Source organism: Olea europaea, chromosome 23 (assembly GCF_002742605.1).
Source record: "Olea europaea var. sylvestris chromosome 23, O_europaea_v1, whole genome shotgun sequence".
In the NCBI taxonomy this organism is placed as follows: domain Eukaryota; kingdom Viridiplantae; phylum Streptophyta; class Magnoliopsida; order Lamiales; family Oleaceae; genus Olea; species Olea europaea.
The window spans coordinates 492,781-501,493 of record NC_036259.1 but is presented as its reverse complement, the minus strand read 5'-3'; the positions used below and the strand labels follow the sequence as shown (position 1 = coordinate 501,493).

At 38.9% G+C, this 8,713-nt stretch overlaps 1 long non-coding RNA gene across 5 annotated transcripts; it reads left to right on the top strand.

Annotated features, from left to right (window-relative positions):
• Positions 1–2,244: 2,244 nt before the first annotated feature.
• On the top strand, positions 2,245–8,513 carry LOC111372054. 5 transcript variants are annotated; one of them, XR_002698673.1, is made up of 4 exons: positions 2,245–3,144; positions 3,223–5,586; positions 5,677–5,809; positions 8,243–8,513. It is a non-coding gene; the product is annotated as an uncharacterized LOC111372054 (long non-coding RNA). The 5 variants fall into 5 exon arrangements; XR_002698674.1 differs by lacking the exon at positions 8,243–8,513 and adding an exon at positions 5,895–5,988; XR_002698672.1 differs by lacking the exon at positions 8,243–8,513 and having other exon boundaries at positions 2,245–2,754; positions 3,036–3,144; positions 5,677–5,987.
• The last annotated feature ends 200 nt before the right edge of the window (positions 8,514–8,713 follow it).

The following is an 8,713-nucleotide window of genomic DNA, read 5'->3' as shown; positions in this document are numbered from 1 at the left end:
TCCTTCAATTGGATACTCCACTACGTTACCATCACTAACTTCTTCCAACTTGGGCATCCTATCCTCATCACTGCCACTCACCACTTCCCCACTATCTTTCAAGGTCATAGCTCGCTTGTTTGGACACTGAGAAGCAATGTGTCATGTTCCCAAGCACTTGATGTCCCGACTCCTAGATTGCTATGGTTCTGTCTTCGGTGCAACCTTGCTAGTATTGTCATCCTTTCCCCTAGGTGGTTCAATTTTATTGCTACCACTAGCCCCATTAACCATCTCTTCATCCCACCTAGACCTCCACAATGAATTAGGCCCTGTTTGACCTCTAGCTGCCCCCTTTCGCTTCAACTGCCTTTCAACCTTCATCGCCACATGTAACATATCCTCCAACTCCATGTAATGTTGTAGTTCAACAACACTGGCGATGTCTCTATTCAACCCATTCAGAAACCTTGCCATGGTGGCTTTCCTATCCTCGTCCACATTAGCCCAAATCATCAAGATTTCCATCTCCTTGTGATAGTCCTCCACACTCCTAGAACCCTGATACAACCCCTGCAACATTTGATGGAGTTCCCTATAGTAATGGCCAGGTACAAACCGTTTTCTCATCACCCCCTTCAACTTATCCCATGTACGTATTGGTCTCTCCCCATTCTTCCGCTTTGAAGTGATCACCTGATCCCACCAAGTGATGGCGTAATTAGTGAACTACAAAACTGCCAGCTTCACTTTTCTCTCCTCCGAATAATTATAACACTCAAAGATAAGCTTCAACTTTTTCTCCCATTCTAGATACGTCTTCAGGTCACTCCTACCCTTAAATGGCGGGATGGACATTTTGATATTGCCCATTCCTCCATCCACGTCATCTCCATAGTTATTCCTACTCTGACGTTCAAACCTATCACCTCTATTCCTCCTCATTTCCATGTCAACTTCTTCAAAATCATCTTCATCCCATTCACTACCATACCCATATTCATTTTGCACTTCTACCCTAGGCTCTCGCCTAACCAGTCTCCTAGCATGTGGTATGTCTGACTGTTGCCCCCGGCTAAGGGCCCTGTCCAACTTGTTTTCCAACCTACTTTCCATGCTTATCATCATCTGCTCAAATCGCTATATTAAATCATCCTGCATGTGGGATTGATTTCCCATCCTGCTCGAATTAGATGCTTTACATTTTGACATTCTCACAATTTTCTGCCTCACCAAATTTTTCACTCGAGAATCGCACAATTTCAAGCTTCTACCCTCAATTAAACTCACCACTCAGCCTTTTACCTCTCAATTGCTTCTAGTCAGTGTTCCCAAGAACAATTTGTTGCTTTGAACTCATGGGATAATTAGAGGTGGGCAAAACTCGATCGAATCCGCCTAAACCGCCCAACCCGAACCAACCCGACCGATTTGGGTCGACTTTTTTGTTGTTTTTAAGTGGGTTCAGTTTTTTGTGGTGTAGGTGGGTCGGGGTTAGGGGTTAACCAATAAAAATCGACCTAACCCGCCCAACCCAACCCGCCTAGTAAAAAAAAAAAACTAAAGAAACAAAATGCCTAAACAGCTAATCACTTACCAATCCCCACTCCCCCAGTCCAAAAAATAAAAAATAATAAAAAAATAAAAACCCTAAAACCTCTCTGTTCCCTCTCTCACTCTTGCTCATTTTTTTCAAGCACCCCAAGCCAGTCGCTGACGTCCGGCGCTAGAAAACCCACAAGACAGGTATATTGTTTCACCCTTCATAACTTGCAGTGGAGCACGACTGATGCAAACCCGTGAGCAACGAACACTCATGAACCCACAACGACATTGCCACAGTTCCCAAGAACGCCAATAATCGTCGATTTTGGATTTAATCCCCAAACAATGAACTAGGCAACCGTAGATATATTAAATTTACGACCTCCTAATCACACGACTTACAAATCTCACCCGGTTTTTTAGTTTGAATGCCACAAGATTTGTTAGATCTTGATAAGTTCGGTATGGTTTCGAGGCATCACGCCTCTTGAGAGAAAACTCAATTTTTCAATTCATCATCAAAGTTAGTTACAATTAAAGAATAAATCCTATTTATACTAAATGCCTAAAATAATTAAAAAGGAATAAAAATATTAAAATCCTAATTTAAAAAGGAAATAAAATACTAAATCATGGATTAAGCCTAAATCCTAGAATTTAATTAAAAAGAATAAAATAATAAAAAAACCTAGCCTAAAAGGAAACAAATACCAAAGGACCACACAAATCTGTCGGCCACATAGAATTCTTTTATTCTTGGTAACTTGCGCGCTCACTGGAAGTTTCTGGCGCCCGGATTTAGGCTTTGCGACCGCACAGTAGATATTGTTGCGGTCGCATAGATTATGTCTTGGCTGCCCCTCAATTCCCTGATTGCTGTGTTGCGGCCGCATGAAATGTATAAGCATGCGATCGCATGGCTTGCAATCTTGCCCCTTCTTCAGCCGTTTAGATCAGTTTGCTCCCAATTGATTCGGCCTTAACACCCAACTACAATCTTGTTCTTTGGCTAGCCATCTTCAACACCCAAACTTGATACTTGGCTTGAGATCTTCAACATGCTCAATTCCATGACCTTGACACTTGATCGCATGACTTTATTGGCTCGAATTGGCGCCCAACTTTGCTCAAATCTCGACTTCGATCTCTCGCCAACATGTGTTAATTCATTGCAATCTTGATGCGTATCCGGGATCACATCAACGACGATTTTTTTTATCACCTCCGACGGTTCTGTCTTTCTACAAGGCCAATTTTATTATTTACAACTAATTTACGAATACTTGACTAGTTGGATACTTTGAACTGTGTTGGAATTGGGTGGGTAATACCCATTTTCACAACTTCTGCCGAAAGGATTTTATTTATTATTTTTTTCCCAAGGGAAAAGTGGTATTTTTTCAGTCCTGTTTGGATGGTGAAATTGGGTCGAAGTGTTTGATACTTTGATTGTATCATGTTTAAATATAGACCAAAAAATTGGTTTCAGTCATTTTTCTTGTGTCTTGCAGACAAATAAAAATGCCCATATTCTTGCTCTCACCGATGAGGGGGGTTATATTGGACTGTCAACACAATGCAGAAGATTTCGGATTCCTCGCATTTCGGCAGAAAATGCAGGTTAATTAAATTTTCAACATACAATGGTCATTATTAAGCTGCTTAATGTGCTAATCATGGTTGAAAACATATTTGCAGAAAAAGCCAAGGTGTCGGAGCGGGTTGCTCACGATAAAGCCAAGGTGCCCATTTTCTTGTCTCCTTATTATAATTTTGCTGATACTTTTTAATGGTTTGAAGCTTGTGTATTGATGAAAATTTTATAACTACTTTATAAGCTCCAATCTTGTCCCACTGTTAGAGAATTTTGTGAGAAACCAACTTCTAATTTGGTTGTGAACTTGTGATTGCTGTTCAGTTTATGAGTTGAGTTTTATCTATGCTATAGTAATTAGTTCTATAAATTTTTGAGGCTCCTTGACTATATTAATGTTGCTTTACACCCAAAAATGAATTAACTTTAATATTTATCAACAAGTCGTCTCAAACCAATCAACCCGACCCAACCCGACCGATACTTGATTGCGTTGGGTTGGGTTTCAAACTTTACACGGGTTGGATTGGGTTAAATTTTGATCAAAAGGGTTGGGGAACCCATGCCCACCCTTAGGGATAATAATTAATTGTGCAAGACTCAATAATCAGGAAGTTAAAGGACTAAGACAATAAAAAAAAATTTGAAGGGACTAAAAAAAATTTTTTTTGACTCGTGCAAATTGCGACGATACGGACGTGAACAATACGATAAACATTAACTTTTTTTTTTTTACCAAAAAACACAAACAATTAAACTAACAATGAAATTTTAGATCTAAGACTCAAACTGACTGAAAAAGCACGAAGAACACGAAGAATACAAACAAGACTCAAAACAAAAAATTCAGAGGGATATAACTTTGAATCTGTTGCCCAAAGCTCTGATACCACCTGATGTGAACCCGACCAGCAATGTTACAATCGAACTCACAGAAGAATGACTCAAACTCTAAGAAAGCCAGAAAACAAAGTTTATGGAAATTGACCCACAATTAATGAACCAAACAATCATCACATTCACTAGGATATGCTGACCTTTTGATTACAATATTAATGAAAATCAAATCCGGAATTTAAAGTTTGACTCGAAGAATTAAATGAACCAAAAATCAAGACAATTATTAGAATACCTTGACCCCGTGATTGCACAACCAACGGATCGCACTTTGATTGTTGAACGCCACGAGAGGATATCTCGACAAGTTCGGGATTGTTCGCAAAGAACAAACAAAGGAAGCAAACGTGCCTCTGAATTAATTTAATCTCAAAAACTGTCTTACAATGAAAATAGGTTCCTATTTACATGTAACCAAGAAAAAACCTAAAAATCTAATTTAAAAGGAAAAATACGTCCATAATATCATGAAAATAAGAAAGAATATAATTCTAGTCAAAATAGGAAAACTCGCGAAATTTGCAACACCGGCCCCCAAAATAATACCATGCGGCCACATGGTTTAGTTGTGGCAGCCGGTTAATTCCCTGCCTCATGCCATGCGGCCGCATGCTTGGACGCTGTGCGGTCGCATGGTTCCCTTTTTTCGGCTCCGTTTTTCGGCTACTCGGTTCAACTTGCTTTTGGCCCTCGTCCCCAACACGAAACTTGACCCTTGACTTGCTAACTTCAGCCTCTCGGACTCCAAAACTTGAATTGATGATTGCATGACTTGTATTAACGACAATTGGCCTCCAACTTAGCTTAGATTTTGGTCTCAACCCGCCTCCCACAATTAGCAACTTCTCAATCAATTTGGGCGGGTTCCAGATCACATCACCTACAGAATAGGATATTTAATTGATGAACTTCAGGGAATTGTGTGTTTCTTCCTATGGTGCATAAGTTTCAGGGGTAAACGTAGTGCATCACCAGGACTTGAACCAGGAAATTCGGATTGCACTCATTGTGGCTTTGACTCTTCCTGGGGTAATTTTCCTGTTCTTGGCATGCATTTCAATACGCTGACTAAAAGGGTTAAAGAAATACTGTGAAAAAAAAAATCAGAGTCCAGGTACCATTTTTCAAGTGAACTCCATTTTCCTTCCCTTCTCTCCTTGTTTTTTTGTTTTGAGTAGCTTGTGGGGGTAGGGGAAAGTAAGTTGATATAGGATTACCAATAAGCCTAAAACAGATTTTTTTTCCTCGGCTGTACTATTGATCTTGGTTGTACTTTTTGTAATGCTCTGTTGACGGTAATTTATTTGAATATGCATAAGTAGAAGCTGCAAATGGGATCTCATTAGGTCCCATTTTGGATAAACACACTTCTTTGAGAATCAGAATAAAAAAGGGCTCAGTAGGTGATATCGAGTAACAATTGTTATTAGCGGCTACAAATAATTTCCAAGACAACATTCTCAGTGAAGGTGGATGGAGGCACTTTTATAAAGACCACTTTGCGAACAACTTTCAAGCAGCCATTAAAAAACTACCTGCTGGTGGACAGGTAGCTGAAAAGAGAATTTGAGGTAAATTTGGGCATGTTTGATTCCATCTTTCGAAATTCAGTTAATCTTTTGTAGGATTTCATTACGGCTTTATTTCAATTAATTTTGCAGAATGAGATCAAGTGGGTGAATTAGATTCAGCATCAGAACATTGTTTCGCTTCTGGGATACCGTATTCATGGCAAAGGGCACTATCTCGCCTATGAACTGATGCACAATGGTTCTCCGGAATTCCAGTTACATGGTAAAATGTGTGATCCAGATTTATTTGATATTGTTTAGCTAACTTATACATAGTAAGTTTTATAAAGTTAATTTTTTATTGATAGAAAATGAGAAATAAGCGAGTTATCTGTATCGACATAAAGGTTAGAGTTTAGATGTACTTAAAAATAATTTATTTATTGTTATTATTATTATTATTATTATTATTATTATTATTATTATTATTATTATTATTATTATTATTATTATTATTATTATTAAATTAAAAGTAAGGAATAAATTTCTCAATCAAAAATGTTTGGAAACAACTTTTACTTGCTCTGAAGCTTAGCCAAGCTTCCCCATAGTTAGAAGTTAGAACGACGGATAAACCACAAAGGTCCAGTAGAGCAGCACCAAAAAAGAATCCCAAGTCCACGAATTGTTGAAGCCAAAAACACTAGGAATTTATTTGCATTCAGTTTTATTTTTTGCTTTGCACGTTACATTCAGTTTTTACATTTCTGTTTAATGCTTCCTTAAGTTTAGGAGGTACTTGGTTAAATTGTTATGGCTTTTGCCTATATATATGTCACGTACATGAAGGAAATGCTGGAAATAAATTCAATTATAAACATTGGTTTAGCTTTCACCAGAAGAAAGTTCTTGCAATTATCATAAGCTCTGACTATGACCTATCATTTGGTATAAGAGCCTTATCTCCATGGCATCTAATAAAGAAAAGAGTGACGTTGCCCCCACGGGCATGGTGCAGTGGTAAAGTAGGAGGGTTCTTTACGGAGCATCGGAGGTTTGAATCCCCGCGGCAACTGGAAGGCAACATTTTTGTTGGAAGGCAGAAGTCCTGTGGAGGCAAAGTTAAGGTGCACTTTGTTGTTCCTTCAGGGTTCCTGTCCGCACGTTGTAAAGAGAGGTTTATAGGGAGGAAAATCGCATCCCGAACGTCCGGCCCAAGTGTATATAAGCTGTGACCTAATCCGGATTTACCCGAGAGGCAAACCTAGGGAGAAGGCCTCCACTCTTTAGGATTAGTTGGGCGAAGCTCAGACACCCGAGTCATAAAAAAAAAGTAAAAGAAAGGATTGAAGTTCTGGAGGCTGGACTCAGTGGAGATTGAGATGGGATGCAACAGATAGAATGTGGTATAGCTAATAAACTATAGTTACTATACCAGTTGGAGGAGACCATCAACCAACTTGCGGAAGCTATGTTCTCCAACAGAGAATCTCCTAACTACTACAACACCGAAGGAGGCGAATTTTCTCATACCAACAGAGACGATAACGACAGAGGCAGAGCAATCTTTTCCTCTAAAATGGTGAAACTTGAGTTTCCACGTTAATCCGGAGATGACCATATTGAGTGATTCAACAGAGTTAATCAATTTTTTGAATATCAAGGCACCACAGAAGCACAGAAGGTGACCTTAGCTTCATTCCACCTCGAAGGAGAAGCCAACCAATGATGGCAATGGCTGCGCTGAACTTACAAAGAGGATAGAAGAGTGGTAACCTGGGCTATTTTTGAGGGGGAATTGTTGGGAAGATTTGGACCCACTAAATGTGAAAACTTTGATGAAGCTCTCTTACATATTCAGCAAGTGGGTTCCCTGCGAGAATATCAGCAGAAATTTGAGAAGCTGGGCAACCGTGTACAAGGGTCGACTCAAAATGCATTGGTAGGAACCTTCATGGGTGGACTCAAACCAGAGATAGCTGAAGGTGTTCGAATGTTCAAACCACGGACGTTGAAGCTATAAATCTTGCTCAGATGAAAGATGAGCAGCTGCTCAACGCAATCCACACAAAAATCCCCTATGAAGCGGCTCACGTGGGATGAAATGCAAAAACGGAGAGCACAGGTTCTTTGTTTCAATTGAAATGAAAGATTTACTACTGGTCACAAGTGCCAAAGATCACAATACAAACATTGGCAAAATTACATGTGAAGAGATCATAGAGGACAACCGGCATGACAACAAAGCAAGTGCAAGTGAGCAACATCCAAAAAGACCTCCAGAAGCAGCATCTAGGTGTGGACCTTGGGGACAATTGTCCACTTGAGGGAGAGGTATTGATAAACCACGAAGGTCCAGTAGAGCAGCACCAAAAAAGAATTCCAAGTCCACGAATTGTTGAAGCCCAGAACCCTAGGGATTTATTTGCATTCTGTTCAGCATTCTGTTTTATTTTCTGTTTTGCACGTTACATTCAGTTTTACATTTCAGTTTAATGCTTCCTTTAGTTTAGTACGTACATGAAGGAAAGGCAGGAAATATCTTCAATTATAAACATTGGTTTAGCTTTCACCAGAAGAAAGTGCTTGCAATTATCATAAGCTCTGACTGGGACCTATAAACGATGAGTGATTGATATAATGTAATTACTAATTTCATGTATATGAATTAAGATTATTTAATGTTTTTTAAATAATTACTTTTGGAGCTTCTCAGGGAAAATGATACCGTACGTCTAAAGACTCGAAGAAGAAAAGGAAAAGAAAGACAAAAAAACAAGTGTTTTATGAAGATAATCTCGTAGATCATTGGCTTGAAGAGAGTTTAGACGTGAAATTGACCAATTCTAGCCTAACTTTTCAACAATCTTTCAGGTAAGCTTACTGACAAAAGTGATGTCTATGTATTTGGTAACATTCTTCAGGAGTGTTTGGGGCTAGACTCGTGGACTATATATTTGAGGCTCTTCTGTCAGTTTTATTGAAGCTTTTTTGTTGTTCAGTTGTAATCTCCATATTTTCAGGTTTAATAAAATTCATCATTCTTTTGCTTAGTTTCTCTTTTTCTACTTTACTTTAATCTTATTTTCATGACGCGATATTAAATATTTCATTATCGTCATTAAATTTCAATCTTGCTCCATCTTTGAGATCAACACCAGGAAGTAAAACCATGGAATCAAATCGC